This window comes from Pteronotus mesoamericanus, unplaced genomic scaffold (assembly GCF_021234165.1).
Source record: "Pteronotus mesoamericanus isolate MK-2021 breed Mesoamerican mustached bat unplaced genomic scaffold, CSHL_Meso_final contig_130, whole genome shotgun sequence".
NCBI classification, from domain to species: domain Eukaryota; kingdom Metazoa; phylum Chordata; class Mammalia; order Chiroptera; family Mormoopidae; genus Pteronotus; species Pteronotus mesoamericanus.
In genome coordinates, this window is record NW_026555060.1 from 32,198,347 (window position 1) to 32,223,932 (window position 25,586).

Below are 25,586 nucleotides of genomic sequence, written 5' to 3' on the forward strand. Positions count from 1 at the left end.
CTGGAACTGTGTGTCCTTTCACATGTTTGCCGCGTCATCATTTTATCTGCTTGAGTCAGACACATTGCATTCATGCTCCTGCTGCTAGCCCACAGACCACCCTGAGGACGGAAGTGCGTTGCGAGCCACTGTCTCCACACCACTGCTCACTGGGGTTCACTTTAAGCTGTAACAGCTTGAGCCATACCATAAACACAATAGAAACACAACTCAAGTATTTGTGGACACAGTTGGGGACAAATGGAGCTTCTGAACCTCACAAGGCAATCTTATTCTTATAGCATATTACAAGAAATGTGATATTCTCTATTGACCTCAGGGGTCTTAGAATGAGGAGAAAGGGAAAACCTTTCTTTTCAGTACCCAGCTAAATAAGCAATGCAAGGAGGCAAGTTATATACACAGAATTCGGACACCCGCTGTCTTTTTCTCCAGTTACAACCAGCAGGCCTAAAAGGTGAATCAATTTAGTTCATTAAGATTCAGATGAATTCAAATCAGTATTTTCACTTTATTGAAAAAGTTAACCTGTTACAAAATATATTGTTCTGTGTATATACCAAGCTATGCCTCATCTATGATTTGGGTGAAGAATGAGATAGTTCACTTCCAGGAATCTTCTAGATGAATGAAGTTTCTAATATGCAAAACTAATAATAATGGACTTTTAAAAAAATTAACTTTTATTTCCCTAGTAGCTCTTTAAAAATATATATATATTAAAATTCCCTCTGTCTTAATCACATAATTTATTGCTCAGATTATTCCATAACTTCTACCCCACCATTACTAGTGTGAAATGAATAGACAAAGAAATCACAAAAATTCAAAATCAGACTCAGTGAAGTTTGTTGTCTTTTTATGGCCTTTCAAATTGTATACCAAAAAATAAAAGCCAAACTATGTTTATTCCAGCAAAGTCCATTATTCAGAAAATGACTGTATATCTATGTAGAACTACCTTTCCTTCTGATTATTCACTCTCTCCCCACCCCTACCCCCAACTCTTTCAGGAAACTTAGCATCTGCCTGTTTGTCTTCACCACCTTGCACGCACACAAATCATTCAGTGCATCCAACCTGTGTCTCTACCTGGACATCAGAAGTCTTCCGTAAATGTTATTTTTGCTTAGATTGTTCTCTTCTAAATATATGGCGTACCACTCTTCTGAGATCAACTCAGAAGAGTTGAGATCAACTCCTCTCACTGAGAACAGCCTTATCCCACAGCAAAAATATCTCAATATGGTTAGTGTTGTAATGCAAAACTTCATTTTTCTTTTTCTTTCTTTCTTTCTTTCTTTCTTTCTTTCTTTCTTTCTTTCTTTCTTTCTTTCTTTCTTTCTTTCTTTCTCTCTCTTTCTTTCTTTCTTTCTTTCTTTCTTTCTTTCTTTCTTTCTTTCTTTCTTTCTTTCTTTCTTTCTTTCTTCTTTCTTTTCTTTTCTTTTTTCTTTCTTTTCTCTCTTAGCAAAAGAAGCAGAATGCCTGAATTTGCAAGATTGGAGGAGTGTTGGTGTTGAGCACACAAGAGACTTTATACTTACTGATTTCATGTTTACTAATAATCAGTTTTATGTTATTTATGTTAATGGTATGCTGCTCTGGTACAGCTGCCTGGGAGTTTTGAGGTGTGTAGAGAGGGTGTCTGCTCTGCCATATGTGAAAAAAGTCTCAACTTGACTGCAAACTTTGATCTACTAGTGATACCTGCTTAGAGCACTGTGTTGAGAAGGATTTTGTGGCCATTTCTAGGCTTCATCAAGATTGTAGACCCTTGTTAGCAATGTCTGTCCTGCACATGGGATGGAATTGATAGCTTTTCTATTTCAGTCATCTACACAGTAGCCTCTAATTATCAAGATTGTTGAGCTCTTCTTTCTCCTTTGTACCTGTCACTTCAGTGAGTGTCATCCACATGAATCTTAAGGTTGTCAGTGAACCAGGATCTATCAGGCCCCCAGTTGATACTCTTCCCTTGTCTAAATCCATTCTAATATGTTACTTACAATCTCCTATGGGTGGAAAGTTAGATCATAATTATGTTAAAATGGCGCTTATAATGGGCTGGTCTATGGACAGAAGAATGAATAAAATGGATAGGTATGGAAGATAACAAATGTTAATTGTAAAGTCTAGGTGATGAGTAGATGAGTGCTCAGTGTGCAATTTTTTCAGTTTTTTTGCATGTTGGAAATTGTATAACAAAATTCTTGAGGAGGGGATTGTGCTTATAATAATAATTAATAATCAATGATTTGTGCATGAGAGAATTGCCTAAAAATAAAGTGCATGCACTTCCATGGATATGACATAATTTAATATGTTATAGTGGTTCGTCAGGTTCCTTTTTAACTTACTTCCACATTTTTGTTTTCTCAATATAAAAATGTTAATAGTAAAATAAATGGCATAGAGTTAACATATGCATATTTTTAAAAAGTCTTTGAAAAATAATTTTAAAAAGCGAGTCTTCTTTGCTGGCTTGTTTATTTTGTCTCAGCTTTTTTATTATATTAAGGTTGTGGGCAATGAAACACAAGTGACTTTTCCCTAAAATACAAACCTAAATTAAAACAACATTCTACTTGACATTGTCTTTGGTAGAAGGGAGTTCCAACTACATTACTCTAAAAAGCAGAAAGAATTTAGTTAATTTTATATAAATCTGGGAGAAATTGTAAATCAATGGGAAGCACCTGGCAGATATTTGAAATTCAAACCTATCTCCAATGGTTGAATTATATTTTAAAAAGTGAATGTACTGTAGAAATGACCTGGAGCTTTAATAGTTCCTGGAGAGCTGATGAAAGACATGCAATGACAGAATCAGCAGAAAAAAATGAGTGTTAATTTTTTTCATTCAAGAATCAAGTGAATGTTTATCCAACTTTTTATGTAAATGAAATGATCTCACTAAATTAATTGAAGTGGTTCATAGAAAACATGAATATTTTACAAATAATCACTCGGTAACTAAACTGAAATAAGCAATGTAAGTAATTTGCTGTATTACTTCTGGGCTCTGGGAGCTTCCTGCTTGTGTCAGGCAGGAAAACAAAAACAAGTTCTATATCAACATAAGAGACTGGATTTAAAATTGGCCCTGATGAGAAAGACAAGTAGCTTAGCATGAACTATCCCAAAAGCTTATAACCAGCAGTGCCTAGGGTCCTGGCAACAGTGGCTATACGAAAAATGCCAAGAGAGTCATGGGTCTTTGACTTCTTAAAACAACAGAATTCTATTTAATAGATCATTTTGCATAGTTGGACAGACCACAGTTTGTCTTCAGTGGTAAGTGTTTAGGCCACAAAATTAACTGAAGATGGGACTGACATGAGCAGGAGCCCAGAAGAGGGGTACACTGAAAGGAAAGCTGAGGTTCTGAAAATGCGTCCAGGTCAGTACCCCTCAGCCTACAGTGATATGGCCAGAAGTATTGCATTGGCCGTTACTTTTTAATAGGTAAAAGAATGAAGGTCTAGGTCCTTGAGATTCCTGCTTAAATCATCACAAAGTGGCCCACATTCTGCACAGAGGAAGGCATTTTAAAATGTGGAAGCAGCAGCCCACTTAAAAAAAAGGAGTTAGGTAATCATGTCAGTGGACATGGGGTGTCAAAGAGCAGATGGTTGTAATATCCTTTGGGATCTGTCAACCCAAACTCAGCCCTGGTTGTGGAAAACTGTGACAACATCTGTGTGCCTTTCAACAGGACACAAAGGCAGCTGATCTCTGCTTCTGGGGCCACCACACTGGTGGCATGCTTTCTTGAGTTCAGCGCTTTGGGATCACTGCTATGTGTGAGGACATGTGTGGAGATAAAAAAGGTAAGACCCATCTTTTTAATTTTTATCTGAAGATCATGATGAGAACAAGCCCTTATTTTTAATTGATCCTGGTGTCACGGTGGTGAGAACATGGACAGTGTTTAGGCTCAAGACATTGCTCAGCCAGTCACCAGTAGTGTGACTAACTTGCCAAGTTCCCAACCCTTAGGCCGCAGGCTCATTCCATGTGGAGAAAGGATGATAATGACTTGACTCCCTACACGGCTAGATTATTGTGGGGAGATAGAAATGCATTTTATAGTACCCAATACATCAAAAGTATTTGGGACATTTTTGTTATTTTCACCATGATATTCGAGAGTATTCGCTTTGCATATATAAACTCTAATCTTTAACTCCATAAGGAGTAGTTACTATTACCCCCTTTACCGACAAGACAACTAAGGCTCTGAGGAGCTGGTCTTCCAAAAGGCGTCAAGCTAGTAGAAGATGGAGTCCATATTTGAGTCCAAGGGTAGCTGTGGCTCGAGTGGCCTGTTCCTGGTGTTAGCTTTGTGAGCTCATCATTCAGGACACCATGTAGTCATGGGCAGACTGGGACCATTGTCATCCTAGTTCTGCTTCCAAATCTTATTGCTTCCACTCTTCCAGAGCTGGCATCATCGTACCCCAGTCTGAGGTTCCCTCCACTAACTTTTTTTTCCATTTCTATTTTGGGCCACATATACCAACCAATGATAGAAAAGTTACAGAATGCTTTGGGACCAAGTTGTATTAAAAGTCAATGCTTCTTACAGACTTACTCTAATGTACAAATTTAGCAAAGATGGCATAAACTAGAACTACATCACTCAGAGCCACATTCTTCTTTTTTTTATAAAGAGATCAAGATCATTGTTTTCATTTATGTAGTAGAGGGGAAAAGGATACTTACTGCCACACAATTTTATAGGGAAAAAATTCTTAGTAGTAGAAACATATATTTTCAAAAGGTTGTACTTAAGTGTTGAACTTGTCAGCTATTACTAAACTGAAGTTAAGAGCACAAGTCATTAGGAAGGGACACAAAGGTTAGTGATACAACCTGTGACTGTTTAAAGAAAGACCTGCTTTGTCCCCACCCTCGGGGCACAGGAGCAGAAACAGTGTGCTCATTTTGTCCTGAAAGTTCCGTCATGAGTCAGGTAAAGCCATTCAACATAGACACATTCCAAATATTTGCTTTATGGGTGGGCAGAATTACTTAAAATAAAAATTTAGGAAGCTGAAATTTTTAGTGCCCTTAATATTCTCTCTGACTTCTAGCTTCAACTTGTACATATATATATCTGCAAAATATGATTTTTGATAGTTCACATCTTGGCAAAAGAAGAATAACATCTGTGAAAATACATAAAGGCTTAAAGACATTATGCTTTTATCCTACGGAAAAAAATGTGGGATTGATTCATTCTAGAGCTGGAATATATTTCCACATTAAAATAAAATTTGCCTTCAGTTTTAGAGGGCGTTTTCATTACGAAAAAAACATATCCGAAAGGAAAAAACAATTTTTTTCCTATTAAGCATGTGAAAAGGGATAGCATAGCATAGGGGATATTGGGCAAAATGCCACTGCATTCAGGGAAAAGAGCTATCTTGGTGATCCAGTGTTCACTTTGACCCAGGCCAATGAAACCTCACAAAAGACCTCTGTCAATGATCTAGTATGTTAACAAACTTAAATAGAATTTGGCTAGCACTTGGAAAATGTCATGTATTTCCTGTGTATTATTATGGGAAAAAATAAACTTGTGAGTAAATTCTCAAAGAGAGAGATAGGAAATTACGTGGTATTTTGTCAGCCATCCTCTCTTCATAGCAAATCAATTTTTGTTTTCCAAAGCAAAGGAAGAATTTTACCATATATCAAATGTCTCCTATGTTTCTTTCTCTGTGGTTGTGATGTCACATAGGTTCTCAGTTCAGTCTCAAAAAAAATCATGCCTGAGTGGTGAGTATGCCAGTCTTCTTTGCAAGTTAGGAATTCAAGCTCAGGGAGGTCACACAGCAACCCCCATCCCCCTGGGGCTCTTTGGGAGCACCCTGAGATCAGGCCTAAACAGCACTTGTGACTCTGCTGAAAAGCTCAGTATCCACCCCACCTAACCTGCCATTCAGAGTATGCACAGAACACCATCCCAGATGGTTCGGGTACACTAGGGGAGATGTTCCATCTGTTCTATGCCAGTAGCCATGGTGGCTACTGTACACTGTGATCTCATGGGGCATTTTCTCAGATAGCCAAGCCTTCCAGCGTAGATCTGGGACTTGTGATCCAGTGCTAGAAGAGTCAGCTCTGTAAGGCTTACCAGTCAAGTGTAACTTTTTCAGTTCAAAGCACTTGCCTGCTCCTATATCTAAGTACTGCAGATATTCAGTCAAACTTAGAAATCCAGCCAAAATCTGTTAAATGCTCAAGGTCTCTGAAAGTTAATTAAATTATAAACCAACTTAGTCATAGTTCTAATAGCCGGAGAGGCGTGAAAGTAATTGTTTCAGCTTCTGCTAAGCACAAGAGTTTTCAACACATGGAGGGCACCATGAGCTCTTTCAACTTACTGTGGTAAAAAGGAAATAATTTCAAAGTTGATATATCTTGCCGAGATTAGCTAAATGGTAGTAGGTATGGACAATATAGATAGCTTTCTGTTTTCTTCCTCCAAGTTAAGTTACTGCTTTATATTTCCTTTTTCTGCAGGGATGGACTTTCTCTTACCACCTGTAGGACACATGACTCTTATATACAATGTGTTTTAAAAAACAGCTCTGGGACACAGATAAAGGCACCCTATGTTGAGATGTAACTAATTCACTCTGTTAGTAATTAAAATCTTACTTTAATTTTTTAAAAATAAGATTAGTTTTAATAAAACACAACTTACCTATAATACATACTCATAGATTAAATGGAATGATCAAAACTGGCTGTGGTGAGATTTGTTCTGTACTAATTCATTACTTTTTAAATTGTCACCACTTTATTTTGAATCTAAAATAAGTCAGTAAAATATTTCCAAACTCGTGTAACCCGTTCTAACTTTGGGGATGTTATTGTGAAGATAGTTAATGATTACTGAGGAACAACATGGTGATCAAACTCCATACAATATATAAATATAAGCATTAGCCCAATCTGCAGATTTCCTTTAGGTTTTTTTCTTTTTTTAATCATAGGGTTTAACACTGTATTTACCATCTTTTGTGTGCAGTGTGGTCAAGTCCTCCTTTACCTCATAGTTTTGACATGTTAATATTTAGAATCAACCATAATTTAGCATAAAAATGCAGTATAGCCAAGCTATGGAACCACAAGTGCCTAGAAAGTGTCATAAAACAGAGAACAGGGCACCTGAGTTCAGTGATCACATGAGATCCTAAAGATGCAGAAGCCCTTTTTCTCTATTGGACATACATGGCTATGCTTTGATACAATCAGAGATCAGAAAATAGGATCCCCATTTTTCTTCTTTTGTATATTTGAATTAAACTACTTTCTGCAGAGACCAGATGTCTACTGAAGGCCAAAAGCCTATATGAGAATTTTAATGGACAATGAATTAATTTTTTGCTATTTTCTGTTATCAAAGACAAATTTTTTCAGAGTATCTCAAATAAACTTTAATAATGTTGACAAGTAGCTGAAAATAAATAGTCATTCTTAACTTTTCTGGAGACACTAGTATTCATTTTTATGAAGAGCAACATTCAATAGAACAAAAATCAATGTGTAAGGAAGGGTATGATGGTCTTCTGCCCACCGCAGATTCATTGTGTAAGTTGATGGAAAGCAGTGCTCTTGGCAAATCATGGACTTAATTCCCTAATAGACCACTTCTTCCTTGCCATAGAAACTCACAGTGGACTTCAAAGCCTTGTAGGTCCACAGAGCTGTGAGCCCTCTGATGGTCATAGCCCCAGGAGCTTGCAGTCTCTTTGATCCAGGAGTGTAGTCACAACTGCTTTGAAGAAGAGGAAGTGAATTAGAAAGTGAGGTCCTTTTGTTTGCCTGGCTGGTGATGCATCTGCAGATCACATCTCTGGATACTCACTCACCAGTGGTTTTCATCCTGGCTGCACTTCACAATTGCCTGGGTAGCTTTTAAAGAATACTGGCTAGCACCAGTTCTGATTTAATTGGTCTAGAGTGGGGCAATTTTTAAAAAGCTCTCTAAGCGATGCTAGAATCACAGTGATTGAGCTTTGCGTTTGGAATGATACATATGTTCAAGTCACCAATAAACAAACCCTCCCATCTTGGTGAAAAATAAAAGGAGGAATTTACTCTAGCTCAAGATGTGGTGTTAAAAAAAAAAAGAAAAAGAAAAAAAACCCTAAAAGCAACAAAAACAACAACAAAAAGAAAAAACCTGGAGAGACAAGAAGGAGAAGGGGGAGAGAGAGAGAGACAGGGGAAAAGCATTATATGGTTTAAATTTACAGTGGAAAACCTGACACATTCTAATATTAGTAATGACGCCAGGTAAGCAAGTGGAGTGGGTTACTCCTTCTCTGGTGCTCTGGTTACTGGCAGGTCCTGTAACCACTGAAGAGATGATTGCCCACCAGGAGGAGACACCTTGGGCTTCAAGGAATGAGCCTTTCAAAGATATGCAGACATGGTCAAGGGGAACAGACATAACCCAGTCTAGAGAAACACTAGTAACTCTAAAGGAATAACTGGAAGATAACAATAAGAAGTTGGTGCTATTTACTGTACATGTAATGATTTGTCTACATATCACAATTCAACTTAGGAAAGCTGTGTTTTCAACATGTTGTTGCAATTTGATTTAGTTACTTAAAGTAATGACTTTGTTTCTAAAGGTCCAATAGAAGAGTTCCAACCAATAATATTACAAAGAATATATGAGCCCAGATAAATATTGATGATCTTCAGGTCATTCCTATGGAGATTGCTCAGAGGAAAAATCAACTGGGATCTCCCAAAGAATGGCTTGAGAAATGACACCTCAGCAGATATCATTACTACATCAGAAGCTCAACCTCACCAGTCTCCTCCACAATGGTGTACAATGGTATTCTTTCTTAAAGCACAGAATGGTAACCATTTCCATGTGTCCTCTGATCACTGTTTCCAGACAAAACCATCCAAGTAGCTTTAACTCTACCTCCTTGGTGCTGAGTGGTTCTCAAATTCCATCTTCTATGAGTCATTCCTTATTGCCCTATTGACTGTCACAAGGGACTGATCTCGATTGATTCCTGTGATTCAAATTTATAAACAGCTAGACAAGCAGAACTATATCTGGATACCTTATATTAATAAGCACAACAGAAGGAACAGCAAACAATGAAAGTTAAAATGTGTATAGCAAATTTTTCTCCTTTACTGTCTACCTTAATTCTTTCAGCTCCTATGCCCTTAGACAGAAGTGTTCTCTTCATCTTACATTTTCTTAGATCTTTAAATGACCTAGAGGGTTGACTTTAGCAAAGGGCAAAGAACACCTCATGTTTCTGGTATTACATAGATATAACATCTTGGGATAAATTATCTGAGAGTTCAGCGAGGCTTTCTGATTTCAAGAAAGAGAAACTTAGTCAACACTAATTGGAGAGCAGAAGCAGCTGGAATGACAGGCTGACTGTTCTTTACCACCCTTCATCCTCACAGGGCATCCCTGCTGGTCTGGGAGGGTCTGTGTCCTTCTCATGCTTCCTGACTACTTCACAGCCATGTCCATCTGGGGCTCCTGCCTCTATTACAACCTTTTATCATCAGATTCCATCTTTAAGAATATTAGCCAAGATCTCCCAAGAAAATGAATCAGTGTTGCTGGCATGTTGGCTTGATTTTCTGTAGCTAGTGAGTATGTCTGCAGGAAAGGTCACATTATAAGAACATGGCATACAATACAATCTCTTCACATGGAAAGGGTTGACTCCTCAGTCTCATGTTCTTCCAAATTTTACATTTCCCCTTCTCACTTTCCCTATAAAAACCTATTGATTTATTGGGATATCTTGAAATGTTTATCAAAGTCAGGGTCACAAATAAAAAAATTCCCAATTTAGGGTAATAATGTTAGACAGTTCAGTAAAATGACACGAAAATTCCATGTTATCCCAAGTATGTATTACCTGGTCTTGAATTCCCATGGAGTGCCAAATATATAGTAAATGCTAAATATATAAGAAACAAGGGAAGGCACCAGTCCACTATTAAATATGGATATGACATTCTTTTATTCCTTTCAGAAAAAAATCTCTACATTTGTTTGCTTGCTTTCAGACATTGTTATGGACTCACTATTCCATTTCTTCACCCATCTGCCAAATCACACCACTTCCTGCAGGCTGATCGCAAGTACAAGCTCTTTTGGAAAGCCATTATGAGACACTCTGGACATACCAATAACTGCCTTTTCCAAGTCTCTGTTTACTTATTTTTTTCACTTAATTGTATACCATGTGTATTACTATTTAAAGAAATGTCAGGGTATATTTTGTAAATTATTTAATGACAACATTTTATCGTCCTTCATCTATCACAGTAAAGAACACATACAAAATAATGAATAAACACATGTTAAATAAATTCATAGTTGCAGTTAAGATGTAAGTGTGTGTGTGTGTGTGTGTGTGTGACATTGCCAGATAAAAATAAATCTAGACTTAAGTGAGGAGGAACTTTATTAGAAAAAACTATTGCAATAAGGAAAACATGTTGACCTCAGTCTCTGCAAGCATCTCTGAATCAAGCAGGGATAGGTTTTCTGTTTTAGGGAGGGATAAGCGGGTCTATGGGACTTTGTGGGGCAGGGGCCCTTGTTAGGGCTGACTGTGATTGGGGAAGTTCCATGGGGATGCTTTCTCTCCATGGTCAGTCAGCTTTGCATTCTCAGGATGAAAGTTAAAGGGAATTCTACGCCCCTCAGTGCTTGTTCAGGATTGCAGGCTAGCCAAAGTTCAGGGCCCTGTGGGGAGGAGGGAAGCCTAACTTGGGTTTGGTCAAGCCAAGTCAATGGTAAGTTATGGGTTTTTGTGGACATGCAGCCCTATAGTCCCATAAATCCAAGGACATGAGCCACCAAGCGCTCATCATGCCATGGAAGAAAGTACTCCCTGCTAAAATATGATAGCAAAGCAACTGGATGAAGAGATAACATGTTTAAATATTTCAACCCATTATTCAGTGAAAGCCTGCCATGATTTTATTTTAAAATCCCTAGTTACTGCATGTAGACAGTTTTCAATATGCAATGATATTCTCATACTTTATTATAAATATTTATAATAATCTAGTTTACATATAGTCACTTTTAGTGTTATAGGTATAGTTAACATTTTTTTGAGCGTTAGTAAATTTTTCAATCTTAAACTATGGTAAGTAACTTCTTAAAAGAAGGAATCTAATATATAGAAGATCATCTGAATTGTTTTAATAACTCTTACTATAACAGAATCAGTCACCATAAATATACATGTTATAAAAACATATGTGATAGAAAAGGCTGTGATTTGTGTTCCCCTCTGGAGGGAAGAAGCTGACCTGTTGAAGAACAGATTTTTCCTTTAATATTACCCAATGTTTTGAACAATACTTTCAGCTGAAAAAAATCAGAAGCTATAAAATGTAAAAATGTGTGCTTACGCAGTTATGTATATATTTATCTCCAGTAAAGAACATCATCAAGGCTTAGATGATAATCATTCTTGAAAACTATGCAAATGTGCTCAGCAAACATTGACTTTCTATCTTTACAAATATGAACTCCCTTGTCTTCACTGTATAGAGAGAATATAGGTAGAAAGTTCATGGTAGTGTTTTTGAAACTGAATTTCTCATTAGCAAAATGTAAAGTGGTATTATTAAATTTTTTAACATTAAAAATTATTTCATAAACCAGAAGCTCACAGTCAAATATATTTTAGTTTCTAAGCCACAGCACCTTTCAATATCTCATTTCTGCTAATACATACTAACAAGTTCTAGTTTGTATTCTTTTTCTCTTGTTAATCTGCCTGCTGTCAGTTGATTTCATAGACTGACCTATAGAACATAGCACGGTAGAAGGAAAGCTTTTCTTTCCCTACAGGCCTTCACGGAGATAATCAAGATTAAATGGGCTCATTGGGGTGGCCCTCATCCAATCTGACCTATGTCCTTAGAAGAAGGGGAGATCAGGGCAGAGACACCTACACAGGGATGACCATGTGAGGGCACAGGGAGAAGAAGGCTGTCCACACCAAGGAGAGTGGCCGCAGGAGAAATCGAACCTGCCGACACCTTGATTTCTCCACTTATGGGGAAAGAGAGAAGGGTGGTAACAGAGTTTGATGAAACTCACATGGGAGGTGGGAATTTGTAGATGAATTCATTTAAAAATGACCAGAAAATCATTATGACGATAAAAAGGATTTAGCAAAATTACATTAATACCCTCCATGATTTGAGACTGCAAAATAAACCATAATAATAATTTATCTTTTTATATCAAAAAAGAAAAAGAAAAACAATGAATGGGTTTGATTATTTGAGAACCACAGTGTTCCCCTTAGGGCTTAACTATCAGAAGTGCATGGCTTTGTCCTAATCCTGAGAGATCTCAGGCCCATTAGGAAATCCCACTGCATTTCTTATTTTAAGGACTTAGTGTATTTTGAGATCTGATTTGTTTAGTTTTTATTTTGTTTAATATATGTCGGATGTGGGAAAGCTCACTCCTCTCATGTGTTCACAGGCTCCTGTTGGGATGGGATTTTTCAGATGTTCTGGAAGAGGGAACAGGGCAGCTTGGGCTGGTGGGCAAGCCAATAACTATGTCAGAAAGCATGACCTGCTTCCTTTCCTTTCCTTGACCTTCTTCATGCCAGTCTTTGGCCTTCTGGGTATCTCCCTCCTTAGAGGCCTCCCTCTCTGCTCTGTTTGTACACTGATTTTTCTTGATTGGTCTAACATGATACTAAAAATGTAGTTCACAGCCCTCTTCCCTGCACTTTTTCACATAGTGAGTGGACCCTTCAATAACCTGTTGGATTTTGTTTGTGTGTGTGTGCTTTTATCACTCTCTCTATAAAATTAATCAACTGTTTTTATTTATTCCATTACTAGTTTTCAAAACTCAATTGGTTTCTTCTTAAACTGGTCAGTGGTTCTTGGTAGAAGAAAGGACATATTCTCCGTCTTAGGTAAGTTGACATATTCCTCAAAGTGTTCAACCATATGTGCTAGGAACAGTGTAAGACATTGCTAATAATTTAGACAGCAGGGCATTTACGCCACCATCTACTCTTCAGTGGAGTCTGCATGTTTATTTTCCTGACATGCTGACAAAGGGTGTTCATGAATATTGTTGGTGGCTGTCAGGGCAATTTGTATTCTTTCATTGGGAAACTCCATATATCTCTTTCTGTTTGTGTTCCTGAGCAGGACTCTCTGACCTAACTTTTCAATAGAATTTCTGCCAAATTCAACTTGTTGGAAGGAGTGATTTACTATTCTAAGCATAAATGTTAGCAAATTGTGGGGTGAAGCTACACTTTCAAGACATTTGCCAAGAACATGTTTATAACATGAAGTCTCTCTCTTAGTCTCCACCCATAAAGGCCTCAAGGGAAAAGCTACATTTTCTATCTGGAACCAATTTAGAATTAAACGTGGGACTGGAATGCACATCTCCTAGTTTAGCCGGTTATTTTCTTCTTTCTAATAATATAAATCCATTATTATTCCAATGAAGAGCAAAATGAATTCTCAAGCGGTTTCTGACAACTTCCAACTCCTAAAAATATAGTTTGTTCTAGCCCAATTTTAGGTCAAACAAATAAAGTTGACTGTGTTAACAATTAAAAAAAAAAGGAGGGAGGGGGAAATCTGTAATTGGATTGGGTTCAAGGATCTTTTTAACTTGTTCATGTTCATAGTTATAATGTACTAGGGGGAATATATAAGGTCCAGGGCAATTACCGAATTTTGTTGATAATAGAGAAGGAAAAAAATACTCCTGTGAACAAAAATATTTTAAAAGAACCTGATATTCTAAGCTTTTTACTTGGTGTTTCTCATAGAAAAGAGGCTGAGAATACAGGAAGCAAGACAACACAAATTTTACATCATTTTCTTTCCTTTGAAGAATTTTCCTAAGATGTACAGATAGAAAAACTTGTTCTCCCTCTCCCCTTTTTAAACTTTTTATCAGGTTTTTTCATTCTGTGTCACAGAATAAAATATACTTAACCATATTTTCTCTGCTAATAGTTTTGAATTTAGCTTTTCCACCTTAGAAAATAAATGTGGAATTGTGCAAATAATAACTGATGTTGGGGGGGATTTATTGACAGTAAACAGCAGGGAAACCTATTATTATTACTTGAGCTTGTGATATAGTTTATCACCTTTGTACACAGATAACTAATGATTTGCTTCCCAGCGATCAACTGCATTTTTTACTCAATTGTATTTCTCTTACAACTTGAATATGAAATCACAATTATACAATAACAATCAGTTCCAGCACTCTGCTAATGGTTCCCAGATTCTATCTAAAAGGGTACGTACATGAAAAATGAGAAACTCCACTCTCTGGGAATATGTAGTTTTTCCCACCTAAATCCTGTTTCTATATTCACAGCAAGATGGTGTCACTCTCCATTTCTATTTACTTCCTACACTAATAGCAGCAGCCAAGAAAAATAAAAGGACGACATTCTTACAGTTTGTTTTTAAAAAGCATAGTGTTCCCTAAAAGTGTCGCCCTACCCTCTGCTTATTATTTCCATGCTATTCTTTTTAAGCCTTGAAAAATGTGCCCAGTTTGAGGCCCCTGCTGGAAATCAAACACATCTTTTGGCCTGGCCACCCGCCGGCCCATTCCCACCCTTCAGGCTTTCTGAGGGTGATGTCATCCAGACACGCTGAAACTCCTTCCAGTGAGACTCTGAAGTGTCTTTTGTTTGGACAGCCAGGCCAAGTGCCCCAGTGGAGGGAGATGGGGAAGCCTCGGCATTCTGCGGTTGGACCACTTCCCCCACTGAGCATGATTTGAAAGAATATCCTCATAGGATATACAGCTCAGGATCCCCCAGTGTAACACTCAGTCACTGGTCTTTATTTGTTCTATTTCTATAAATTTACAGAACCAAATATTATAACAAATACCTTTTCCCCTCCCTTGACCCCCCACCTTTGCCTACTTGGCACAAACAGGCTGCACTGTCTGAACATCTGAACCCTCAGAGACCAGTCTGTGTGGTACAGCACAGCTTAGCTGCCTCCCCCACAGGCCTTTGCTGATTGCCCTGCAGGTGCTGCACTATCTCCAAGCTGCCTCTGCTGTTTTAAAAACATTTTTTTTGAAAAGATGTAACCTGTTTCTTAGAAAATTCTCCTTAGATTGAGAAAGAAAGTCCTTTGAGACCTGTCTTTTAGCAAGGACCACAAGAAAGAGAGGAACCTATAGATTTTAAATGTGATAACTGCAAAAGGAAATATTCGTTATTTCCAATGAACATGAGAAATAATGACAGGCCTTGAGAGATAGGTGTTTATATCCTTCAATGAGGTATGAAGAGGTTAACTGGACTACATAGATTAAAGTTTCCCCCAGCTAACCCTTTGCTCAAAACACCCAAATGATACAGTTAACCGACAACATCTTCAGATGTAAAAGAGATTTGCTTTGTTTCTCATTAAGATTGGTTTTTGTTTTTATTCTTTCAACTGGAAAATTATTCCCATTGAAAATTTTCAATCATTACACATAAAAAAGATATTTAGCAAGGACTGTTCAGTACTTGGAAGCTGTGAAAATCTACTTTTGCTCTCAAAACATCTGTACCCCCCAGTGGGGTTTGGCTCTCTCTACTATACTTGCCTTCCAGTGTAAACACAGGAGAATGGCAATTTCCCATCGACACTGTGGTGCATAGCTACAATCTTGGGAAGAAACGAGTAAACACATTACTGAACAGCAGCATGAAAGAACATACACAATTGCCTGGTTGTTTCATTAAAAAGCATAGGGAATTAGTTGACTGTGTTCATGTAGATTTGGGTTCATGCACCGCCTACACACACACACACACACACACACACACACACACACACACACACACAAAGCACATGCCGTTAGCCCAAAATTACAGTGGCTCTAACCATCTGATCAATAGTTATTAAAAACAATGAAAAGTACAGTCTAAGCTTCATCCTAATCATGATCAATACATGCATACATAATAAACATCCCTTTAATTTGTTGGAACTATGGAGCTAAGGGGAAAGTAATACTTATTGACCTTGTTATGCATCAGGAACAAAATTTGTCTGTTTTAATTTTTTAGTCAGTATACACATACAAATATCTCTAAGAATAAATGTTCCTCTATAATTTTGTAGAGAGATGATATTGGGCTCAAAGAAGGGAGGAACTTATCTGAGATCAGGTAGATTTATATAATATATTTATAGTATGTTGATATAGGTCAATGTAGTGCATGTTGATGCAATGAACAGATGGTGGACTGAATTCACATGTTTTATATTGCACAGGACCGATTATATTTTGCTCTGTTATGATGACTATCTAAACTTTCATTCTTTATAATTTACCAATCAGTACATTAGCTAGAAAAATAAATCTAATAAAGCTTGTCATACTCTAAGAGGTTTTAATATGACCATGTATTAATTTTACAATTTAAAAATATTTTAAAATACCACTTGTTTTTAGGTAATGGGTATTAACTTTACATCTTTTAGTTTTACATGTATTATATAATAAGGTGTTTCTGTAGTTAATTCATTTTATGACTCTCTATATTTGGTAAATTCTAACTTTGCCATTTGGTGAAGCGGAAATGAGTAGCTTGTTATCCTTGCAGAAGAGTGAGTAACAAAAGGATTAAAAATGAAGGTCACATATGTTTGATTACCCTTTCAATAATCTATCTAAAAAAGAATTAATATTGGCTTTATTAGATGGTTTTGTATGTTATGACCAAAACCAATTATTACTTCAGAACTTCAACAAACAATGAAACTGTTGGCAAAACAGTATTGAAGCAGAGAACTGTCAGTATTTCATATTCTATGTATGCTAAACAAATAAATTATTAAAAAGGAGAATACTTAAAGGACATTTAAGTATGCATTGTGGTAAAATCAGGAATTCCTAATGAAAAAAAGGCATCATGTAATGATACATTGAATTGAAATGATGAATAGAAAAAAGGAAGGGAAATCTGAGGCATACTTCATGAAAGGAAGCTGTCTCTACATCACTGAGAGTCTGTTGAGGATTGCCTAGGAGCTGAGACCTATAATGGTATAAAGCACGTTCATCTTAGGCACTCAACAGCTTTTCCACCAATTTCCTTTCTCATTTTCTCCTGGATCATCATCCCGCAACCTGATTCTTCTCAGTAAAATGATAAAAGCATCTTATAGTAGAACAAAAGGGGATATGCGCATTCATTCAGGACTCCCTTTGTGGCAGGCATTTTATATTACACACACACACACACAACTCTTTTTTAGATGGATTATTGAAAGGTAATCAAACATGATATGTTTGTGTATATATGTGTATGTATGTGTGTGTGTGTATATATGTATAAATCTTATGAGCAGCAAAACAGATCTGTAATAATGTAATAGACTCCCCAATTTACACATGAACCAGCCAAGGCAGATATTTAAAGACTTTTTTGTTACCATCAGGTAGGCACTAGAGAAAGCATTTGAAAACAATTATGTTTTTTCTCCAGTGCTCAAGCTCTTTCTATCACAGCACCCAATTCAACATAAAGATTTAATATAGAATTTCTCAGAGTCATATGGAGAGAATAATATTTAACTAAAAGGAAGAGTTTTTCAAACTGAAAGTTTAGTCTTTATGACAGCAGTCTGGTTGGACAGTCAGAGGTTTCAAAGCACTTTATATACAAATCATGTGTCACTTTATATTCCATCAGTTTTCAAAACAGATACACTTAAAATTCTTTTATACTCTTTACACAAAAAACCTCAAAGATGTTGTGTTAGTATAGCTATCAATATGTACTATATTAAAATTAAAACTGAACATAAAAAATATTTTTAGGAATGTATTTTTAAATCACAATAATGAAATCATTATAAGTTAAAATGACTAATATTTTAATAAATGTAACAATTTCTCAAATTATAAGAAAATTTAGTAAGAAGACTAATATTGTTTTTCATGTTTGCAAATCTCTTAACTAATAGAAGACCTGGATTTTTGTATCTGTTTCAGTACTTCACCTCTTGACTATGCTGTTTTTGTTCAAGTATGTGAAGAAAATCCTGCTCCTAGTGACATATGATTGAACTACAAGTACTATTTTCACAGCTTATTCGTATACTTGTGGATGTCCTTTTTTGATACTATACTAACTCAACAAGTGGTCTTTCAAAGATTTTTTTTAGATATGGAAACCGAAACAATATCCATGAGCTATTCATATTCTTTTAACCTGAAAATCAACTGGCTCTTGATTGACCATTTATAGACTATTGGCTCACTGACTTACAAAGATCTTCCAAGTGATGAAATGTTTCTTTATATAATTTCAAAAGGACTGAATTTGTTTTTTTTAATTAATTAATTTATTTTTTCAAATACATTTGTCTCTGCCTACCCACCACCACTTTCCCTTGCCCCCTCCCTCTCTCAACTCTTCCCCTTTGGTTTTGTCCATGAGTCCTTGCTATATGTTCCTTGACTTTCCCCTTCCCTTCCTTTTCCACTCCCCCCCCTCCATCCCTCTTGTTTCTGTTGGTTTCTTTTCCTTTCACTGTTGCTGGTCTTATTTTCCTTGCATCTTTGTATTGTTGGTTAGGTTCCACTTATAGGTGAGATCATATGTTATTTGTGTTTCGCCCCCTGGCTTATTTTGCTTAACATAATGTTCTCGAGTTCCATCCATGCTGTCCCGAAGTTTAGTTGTTCTTTTTTTCTTTCTGCTGCATAGTATTCCATTGTGTATATGTACCATGACTTTTTGATCCAGTCATCTACTGATGGGTGTTTAGGTTGCTTCCAACACTTGGCTATTGTAAATTGTGCTGCTATGAACATTGGGGTGCATAGGTTCTTTTGAATTGGCATTTTGGGATTCTTAGGGTATAGTCCCAGCAGGGGAATCACTGGATCAAAAGGCAGTTCCATTTTCAGCTTTTTGAGGAAATTCCACACTGCTTTCCACAGTGGCTGCACCAGTCTGGATTCCCACCAACAGTGTACTAGTGTTCACTTTTCTCCACAGCCTCGCCAGCACCTGTTGTTTGTTGATCTGTTTATGATGGCCATTCTGACCGGTGTGAGGTGGTACCTCATGGTGGTTTGGATCTGCATTTCTCTGATGGTTAGTGATGCTGAGCATCCTTTCAAATGTCTCTGGGCCCTCGGTATCTCCTCCTTGATAAAGCGTCTGCCCAGGTCCTTTGCCCATTTTTTGATAGAATCGTTTGTCTTCTTGGAGTGGAGTCGAGTGAGCTCTTTATATATCTTGGAGATCAAACCTCTATCTGATGTATCATTAGCAAATATATTTTCCCATAGAGTTGGCTCCCTTTTCGTTTTGCTGATGTTTTCTTTAGCTGTGCAGAAGCTTCTTATTTTGATGAGGTCCCACTTGTTTATTCTTTCCTTTATGTCCCTTGCTTTAGGAGACATATCAGTGAAAAAATTGCTGCGTGAGATATCTGAGAGTTTCCTGCCAATGTTCTCCTCTAGGACTTTGATGGTGTTGCGACTTATATTTAAGTCTTTTATCCATCTTGAGTTTATTGTTATGTATGGTGTAAGTTGGTGATTGAATTTCATTTTTTTGCATATAGCCGTCCAGCTCTCCCAACACCATTTGTTGAAGAGGCTATGATTGCTCCATTTTATGCTTCTGCCCCCTTTGTCAAACATTAGATGCCCATAGAGACCTGGGCTTATTTCTGGGCTTTCTATTCTATTTCACTGGTCTATGGATCTGTTCTTGTGCCAGTACCAGATTGTTTTGAGTATAGTGGCTTTGTAGTACAGTTTGATGTCCAGTATTGTGATCCCTTCTACTTTGTTTTTCTTTCTCAAAATTGCTGCAGCTATTCGGGGTCTTTTATTGTTCCATATAAATTTTTGAAATGTCTGTTCTATTTCTGTGAAATACATCATTGGTATCTTAATAGGGATTGCATTGAATCTATAAATTGCTTTGGGTAGTATGGACATTTTGAAGATATTAATTCTTCCAATCCATGAGCACAATATATGCTTCCATTTATTTGTGTCTTCCTTAATTTCTTTCTTCAATGTTGTATAGTTTTCTGCATACAGGTCTTTTACCTCTTTGGTTAAATTTATTCCTAGGTACTTCATTTTTCTTCTTGCTATATCGAATGGTATTTTTTTTCTGATTTCTTCTTCTTCTATTTCATTGCTGGTGTATAAAAATGTCTTTGATTTCTGAATGTTGACTTTGTATCCTGCTGTTTTGCCAAATTCACTTATTAGGTTGAGGAGTTTTTTGGTAGAGTCTACAGGGTTTTCTATGTACACTATCATGTTATCAGCAAACAATGAGAGCTTTATTTCCTCCTTTTCTATGTGGATGCTTTTATCTCTTTCTCTTGTCTGACCGCTGTGGCTAGGACTTCCAATACGATGTTGAAAAGAAGCGGTGAAAGCGGACATCCTTGTCATGTTCCCGATCTCAGTGGGAAAGCTTTTAGTTTTTGCCCGTTGAGTATGATGTTGGCTGTAGGTTTTTCATATATGGCCTTTATTACATTGAGGAATGCCCCATTTATTCCCATTTTGCTGAGTGTTTTGATCATAAATGGATGCTGTACCTTATCAAATGCTTTTTCTGCATCTATTGAGATGATCATGTGGTTTTTGTCTTTTATTTATGTGATATATTACGTTTATTGACTTGCGTATATTGAACCTTCCCTGCATCCCTAGGATGAATCCCACTTAATCATGGTGGATAATCTTTTTAATGTATTGCTGGATGAGGTTTGCCAATATTTTGTTGAGGATTTTAGCATCTATGTTCATCAGCGAAATTGGCCTGTAGTTTTCTTTCTTTGTAGGGTCTTTATATGGTTTTGGGATTAGGGTGATGCTGGCCTCATAAAAAGAGACTTGGAGTCTTCCCTCCTCTTGGATTTTTGGAATAGTCTGAGAAGGACAGGGGTTAGCGCTTCCTTAAATGTTTTGTAAAATTCTCCTGTGAAACCGTCCGGCCCTGGGCTTTTGTGTGCTGGGAGTTTCATGATTACTGTTTCAATTTCCCCAGCTGTTATTGGTCTGTTCAAGTTTTCTGTTTCTTCCTCCTTCAGTGTTGGAAGATTATACTTTTCTAGAAATTTGTCCATTTCATCAAGATTTTCAAATTTCTTGGCATATAATTGTTCATAATAGTTTCTGATGATCATTTGTATTTTTGTGGTATCAGTTGTTATGTCTCCTCTTTCATTTCTGATATTATTAATTTGGGTCCTCTCCCTTTTTTTCTTGATGAGTCTGCTTAAAGGCTTGTCAATTTTATTGATCTTTTCAAAGAACCAGATCCTGGATTTGTTGATCCTTTGAATTATTCTTTTCATCTCTATGTCATTCAGTTCTGCTCTAATCTTGACTATTTCCTTCCTTCTACTTGCTCAGGGATTTATTGGTTGTTGTTTCTCAAGTTCTTGAAGTTGTAGTGTTAGGTCTTTTATTTGAAATGTTTCTATCTTTTTTAGGTAGGCCTGTATTGCTATGAACTTCCCTCTCAGGACTGCCTTTGCTGTGTCCCATAGGTTTTGGACTGTTGTATGTTCATTTTCATTTGTTTCCAGAAATTTTTTGATTTCTTCTCTTATCTCATTATTGACCCATTCATTGTTTAATAGTCTACTGTTCAGTCTCCATGATTTTGCAAGTTTTTGAAGTTTCTCTTGGAGGTTGATTTCCAGTTTCAAGCCCTTGTGGTCCGAGAAAAAGTTTGGTATTATTTCAATTTTCCTGAATTTGCTGAAGTTTACTTTGTGTCCTATCATGTGGTCTATCTTTGAAAAACTGCCATGAGCATTTGAAAAGAATGTGTATTTTTCTTCTTTGGGATGTAAGGTTCTATATATGTCAGTTAAGTCTCTTTGATTCAGTGTGTCATTCAGCACCACATTATGTTTATTAATGTTTTGTTTGGAAGATCTGTCCATTTTTGACAGTGGGGTGTTGAAATCCCCTACTATCAGTGTGTGCTGTCTATATCTTTCTTGAAGTTGTCCAACAATTTCCTTATATACTTGGGGACTCTTATATTGGGAGCATATAAGTTTACAATGTTTATGTCTTCTTGATAGATTCTTTCTTTAAGTATTATAAAGTGCCACTCTGGGTCTCTTTTTATGGCCTTTGTTTTGAAATCTACTTTGTCTGATACAAGTATCGCAACCCAGCTTTTTTCTCTTGCCCATTTGCTTGGAATATTTTTTTCCATCCCTTTACTTTCAATCTGTGTAGTTGTCTTGCTCTGAGGTGGGTCTCTTGTAGGCAGCATATGTGTGGGTCATGTTTTCTTATCCATTCAGCTACCCTGTGTCTTTTGATTGGGGCATTTAATCCATTTACATTGAGAGTTATTACTGATAGAAACTTATTAATTTTTTCTCTTTGTACCTGTGTTTTTCTCTTTCTCACTCTTTTCCTTCATCTTCTTAAACCAGTCCCTTTAACATATCTTGTAGTGCTGGTTTGGTAGCGATGTATTCTTTTAGCCTTCTTTTGTCTGGGAAAACTCTGTATTTCCCCTTCTATTTTAATTGAGAGCTTTGCTGGGTAGAGCAGCCTTGGTTGTAGGCCCTTGCTTTTCATTACTTGGAATATTTGTTGCCATTCCCTTCTGTCTTGTAGTGTTTCTGTTGAGAAGTCAGCTCCTAGCCCTATCGGGGGCCCCCTTATATGTTACTTTCTCCTTCTCCCTTGCTGCCTTGAGGATTCTCTCTTTGTCTTTGATAGTTGCCATTTTAATGATGATGTGTCTTGGAGTGGACCTCCTTGAGTCCCTCTTGAGTGGGGTCCTCTGTGCCTCCTGGATCCATGAGAGCCTTTCTCTCCTCAAATTAGGGAAATTTTCCATCATTACCTTTTCAAGGAGGTTCTCTATCCCTTACTCTTCTTCTTCTCCTTCTGGTATCCCTATTATATGGATATTATTGTGTTTCAGGTTGTCCTGCATTTCCCTAAATGCCTCTTCATTCTTTTGGAATCTTTTTTCTATTTCTTGTTCTTTCTGGGAGCTTTTTTCTACCTTATCCTCCATCTCACTGATTTGATTCTCGGCTTCATCCAGCCTGCTTTGGATTCCTTCCACTGTGTTCTTCAATTCAGAAATGGTATTCTTCATATCCTGTTGTGTCTTCTTGATAGTTTCTATGTCCTTTTCCAGGTTGATATAGTTTGTTGTAAGATCCTGATAGTTTCTCTGCAGTTTCTCATAGTTATCTTTGACCTGACTGAGCTCATTGAGCTTCCTTAGAACCATTGTTTTGAATTCAATATCTGATAATTCCCTTGCCTTTAATTCATTTAGTTCTATCTGTGGGGAGTCCCCTTTTCCACTCATTTTGGGGGAACTTCTTTTTCTTCCCTTTTTTGTGAGTCTTTAAGTAATTTACTGATTTATTTATTTATTTTTGCTTCTGCTTCAATTTGGCCATTTAGATTTCCTGACTTTGCGGATTAAACTTCTATGGTCGTAGGTGGGTCTTTTTATTTGTTTGTTTGTTTGTTTATTTATTTTCCTTTACTTTTCTTTCTGGGCCTGCCTCTGATGATGTCAGTTGCTGATCCTATATGGCCCTGGGTCGTTTGTTTGAGCCTTTCAGGAGTCTACTGTCTGTGTCTGACTCCTGCTTTGGGCAGCTGTATGACCCCTTTGGCCAGGGATCCACTATTTCTGTGGATCTCTCTGGACTCTCCTGTTGGCTCCTTGATCACGCTTCCTGGCGGAGCAGGATGCCCCACCCACCTGGGCTCGCGCAACCTCTCGTACTCATCTGGCCCCCGTGCCCGGCGGACACCCCAGCACTGGTCAGTTTAGGGTCTTCTATTGTGTGTTTTCCCCGCTTTTGGCTCTTTGGGTGCGTTGCTTGCCCTCGCCAAATGGAGACTAAGGAAATGGGAGGAAGTCAGCTCCAGGACTCTCTGGTTAATCCTATCTCCAGTCTCTCCTCCAGGTATTCTGGGCAGTTCTGTGACCCCTTCAGCCTGGGATCCACTATTTCTTTGGCCTGCTCTGCATTCGTGGCCTGCGCTGGTCGATTTACACCTGCCCTCATTGATCTGCACACTCCCTCGCAAGCCCCATCGATGCCAACCTGTGGGAGGCCTTGCCAGTCCCTACGAGCCCTCGCCAGCCCGCGTGGGTCCATACACACACTCGCCAACCCTCGCCAGCCACTCAGCGCAAGTGTGCGCGGCTGTACTGGGTGGTTTGGGGCTCTCTATTATGTGCTTTTTGGCTTTTGGCTCTTTGGGGGTGTGTCCTTTTCCCGCACAATGGAGATTACGGCAAGGAGAAGGAGTCGGGACTCCCTGGTTCCTCCTCCCGTTCTTTCCCCAACGCCTCCATTTCCACTCTCTCCTCAGGGGTCTCTGGGCAGTTCTGTGACCCCTTCGGCCAAGGATCCACTCCCTGTGCGGACTGCGTTTCAATCGCAGGCAGTCTGGTTCTTGCGCACCCCGCTTCTGCCTCTTTGGGGGTGAGCTTTGCCTGCCCAAAATGGAGACTACTGAACGGGGAGGGAGTTGGGACTCTCTGGTTCCTCCTCCCATTCTTTCCCCAAGGCCTCTGTCTCCAGTCTCTCCTCAAGGCTCTCCCAGCCAGTCTGCACTTAGCCCCCCAGCTCACATGGGCACAAGCTGTGAGCGGAGTGCACAAAAGGCAGGTTAACTGATTCCCTTATGCCTGAGAGGGATGGTAGCTGCAGAGTGGGAGGTGCCTTATCACCAGGACTCCACCAGCCGCCGTCTCAGTTCTCTTCACAAAGTTTTCCTCACCAGTCTCTTCCCAGGCATCAGCCCACCCTGCTGCCTCCTCTACCCAGAGATCAAGGAGGGTGGCTGCCGCTGCAATTTTTGCGTTGGCCCTTTGAATGTCTCTTTGTATCCCCAGCCACCTGTCTCTGGCAGAGAGCGCCCCTAAGCCTTTCGGGGTTGCATTTTGTCTGTATTTTCCTGGTTTTATCTGCTGTAGTTTAGAGGTCCCTGTTAATGATTCAGACCCCGTTCTTCTTGGGGGGAGCTAACTGGCCGTTTCAATGTCCCTCTGGTGATGGTGCCTGTGGGCACCCAGCCCACCCTCTCACGCCTCCACTGTACTTCTCACCCTTTGGGATGTGTGAGAGTTGAATCCACTGTCTGTCCCTGGCTCCAAGGCTCCTGTCCCACTATAGTTCCATTGTTTTCCAGGTGATTACCCCACTATTTAGTCGCAATTCCAGTTTGGTCTTGGGAGGAGGAGGTCAGTGTGACTCCCATTCATTCCTCCACCATCTTTCCTCCTGAATTTGTTAATATGAAAATGGGTTTCATCAGAAAAGCTTCAAGTATTGAGAAAGTCTTAAGTTCACAGTATCATATATATACTTTCTTGTATTTTAATTTCCACAGGAAAACTTTGATTTTGTCATTGGCCACAAATACTATTAACAGTTTTTTTTTGAAGTGACAGGCTCATTGTTTTAAAATCCTTTTTTAAATGTATTTTCATTGTACTTTTTGCATT

General features: G+C 38.1%; 1 pseudogene; it reads right to left on the minus strand.

Moving 5' to 3' along the window:
* LOC129084908 (ferritin heavy chain-like) overlaps positions 1-25,586 on the minus strand; it is a 152,466-nt pseudogene that overhangs the window by 9,646 nt on the left and 117,234 nt on the right.